Raw genomic sequence first — 3,482 nt, 5'->3', positions numbered from 1 at the left:
ATCTATTGCTTGTTTTACAAAATGTAAGTCATCATAGATGGTGTGCTTTCAAAATATGCTTATTTGGAAAAATAAAATTATGCCAATCCTATGTCATCATGATCCTTACAATTCTGCAATCTCTAAAATTTGGGGAACATTTTTTAATCAAATAAATTTTATTGAAACATACTAATAAAGCATAAATCCATCCAAAGTGTAAAATCAATGGTATTCAGTGTAATCACATATTTGTGTATTCAACACTTCAATCATTCTTAATGCACTTTCATTATTCCAAAATAATAGTAATAATAAACAAAAAAAAGCAAACAAAACTCACCGTTTCTCAATCTCTCTCTGCTTCCCCTGCCTTATATAGCTGCTATTCTTTTTCTTTCTATGTAGTATTTATATTTTGTAAAAGCAGTCTTATATATGCAATGTCACCCATATTCATATTTTATGAGGTTTTACTATCTCATTGTCCCATGTTACAGTCTTTAGTTTTCCTTCTAGTAAAATACATGACCTTAGATTTTCGCTTTCAACAACTGTCCTACACATAAAATCCTTTTACAAACACCATGATATGCTGTCACCATTTCTATTCCTTTCCAAAGATTTACAAACAAGCATTTTATCAATTCTAATTTCTCTCATGGCTAAACATGCAGTATGTCTGCCTACTCACCTTATAGTCTACATTTTAGATGGCCTTCACTGGTATGTGTGAGTTCTGGGGAAAACAATATCACAGATGTAGGAAGTCAGAGAAACATATTTGAACTGCTTTTCCAGGTTAGGCCAACTGAGAAAAGAAGAAAGAAGGAAATAAGAGAATGACATGGTCTCAGAACATGCAGAATATGGTGAAAACAGCAAAACTGTCTGAAAAAAAAAACAAAATAGACAAACATATCAAGAAGTGGCTATGCTGAGAGGTTATAAGCATAAATGTTCAACTACTCATGGAAACTTTGGGGGGGGAAGCAAATCTTGGAAAAGCACAGGATTGACTAATAAAATTCAAAAAATAATGATGTTGAAGAAAACTGAGTGCCAGAAATTATTGCTAGTTTGAAGTACTTTGTGCTCCAGGAGATTTCACATAGATGCAAGGAGAAAAAAAAGGTGATAAACACCTATGCAGAAGGTAAGGAAAACTTCTGCAAAAGAAAAAAAATAAACAAAAAAAACACATCTTATGGAATATTATTAATTAACCATTTTAGGTATTCACTCCTCACCTCCCACCCTAACCAAGAAGTGAGACTCGGCACTCTCTTCCCATTTACTATAACTAGGTTCCTACCATCAAACACATCAGTAAGAAGTTTAGATTTTATTGATAATTTCAGAAAGCAGAAAGTAGAAGTTTAGAGAGATGGTCTCTCTTACTCTGAAAAAAGAAACAACTCTGAATAGAAACAAATATAGCACAGGATGCATTGTAAATAAAAAATATTTTTTTACAAATTAGTTGTTACTGATAAACAGTCTGACCACTCAAAAGATATGAAATCTAGATTGAAAAATATCGTAACTTGGGAAGTAAAAATATTGATGCTAAATACACATGCTCTTCCCCGCATGATGCAAAAACAACACAAGCAAGGGAACACCAAAATATATTTGCTAAAAAAGAGAGAAAAAAAGAAAAGAAAAAATATATTTGCTAATTGGTCTTCATTATCCATTCTTCTCTTTTTCCTTTTAATAATAGAAACCCTCCTGCCTGGCCCCCTAGCCACGAGGTATGACCATCTGACTAAATTCTGATTCATGACACGTGAGCAGATGTTCTTTGAGATGTGAGCATATCCTAGTCACTCCCTTAAAAAGGAAGCTTTTTGTCCTCTACGTTTCTATTCGCTTTCCCTTTGGCTGGGAAATGATGAGAGCCTGAATGAACTGGGCTTGGCAGTGCTTAACTTTAGGTCCAGAGACGGAAGCCACATGTAGCAGATGACAGAGCTATGCTATCATGACTGGATCTACTAATTTTAAGACTGATACATAAAAAGAACAGTCTAGCTTCTGTATTTGGGGGTCTCTTTTTAGAGCAGTTTAGCCTGTACACTAATGAGTATAAAAAGGAGGTTTTATTATAAAAAATTCTAACATATGTGGTCTTGCCTTAATGGTAGACTGGCTAAGAGTGAGTAAAGAGATAATGCAGGGTGGGAAGCAGTAATCCTTTTTAAGGCAAAATATTAGACAAATCTGTTACCAGTGGTAACTAAGAAGGCAATGTGCCTACCAAGACTATACCTCTTTGATAAGTGTTAGGAAAATTCAGAATATTAGTGTGTTGGGTGTTCCTTGCTGCTTTTAGCAATGCATTGTAAAAGAGATGTGACGTCAGACTAGGATTAATGGATTGAAAGGAGAAATGAAAGGGAACACTGCACTGCCTTTTCCCCAGCAGGTGGCCTGCAGTCTAAACGGATTGAGGGATTAGTAACTTGGAAAAGCAAACTGTTTTTGTAAACAAAATGACAGTAGATAAAGTTGTTGCTCCAGAGCCTGCTCAAGAGCCTTCCTTTATGTATACTCGACCTAAACGGTAAACCAATCCTGGTACAAATGTTGTTTTCCTATCCCAAATAGTGGCTATTAACTCCAGGAGAAACATGGGATCCTGGAAGGAAGAATCATATCCAGATAAAGCTTTTGGGTATAATATTTGTCATATAGAACCGCCTGGAGGCATATGGACCAGGAGCCAAATATATTTATGAGCAAATTATGTTGCCAAAGAACTCAGAAACCTATTCCTCAAAATCTTGTGATCGTTTTGCCCTAAATTACCTCCAAGACCCCTAACCCTGCATCAGCAGAAAGAGAGTTGAGAAACTTGAGCTACATTCAGCTCAAAACCTACAATTCCTTGTCTACCATAATCATATCTAAATTGGCAAAGTGGGTATGTTTTCCAACATGCCCTGGAGATGTGTCCCAGGGGATTATACATGAGGAACAATTTCCCAAAGAGCAAAGCCAGACGACAGAAAGGACAATGGACAAGAGTGTTTCCCAAAGAACAGAGCCAGGACTTCAGTAAGAGACTTACTCCTCTACAGTAGAAGAGAGTCTTTGCAATTTCCATCCAGCAAGACTTCAGCATTGCCATGGGCAGGTGATTCTGTGTGTTTCCCAATCCTCCTGGGGAATTTTTGTTACAGTTATCCTTGCTTTTTTAACTATTATGTATCAGTGCATTGGAGGGAGGGGAGAGTGGCAGTTACCTTATCTACTAATTTATAGGTCACAGATCATTAAAAAAAATGCCACATGTCTACTCATGGAAAGAACTTTGTATCAGGGAAGATTCTAAATTTTGAACAAAATGCAGTTACTGGGTTGGACTCTAAATTGTTTCCTCTGAGAAAAGTTGAGTGTGTCCTTCCTGTGAAATGAAAGAAATAGACATGTAAACTACACAAGTGGCATATGGTAGAAACTGCTAAAAATCCCCCTAATAGCCAATGTCCTTTAAT

The sequence above is a fragment of the Dasypus novemcinctus genome, chromosome 5 (genome assembly GCF_030445035.2).
Source record: "Dasypus novemcinctus isolate mDasNov1 chromosome 5, mDasNov1.1.hap2, whole genome shotgun sequence".
Classification (NCBI taxonomy): domain Eukaryota; kingdom Metazoa; phylum Chordata; class Mammalia; order Cingulata; family Dasypodidae; genus Dasypus; species Dasypus novemcinctus.
This window is presented reverse-complemented; position numbering follows the sequence as displayed.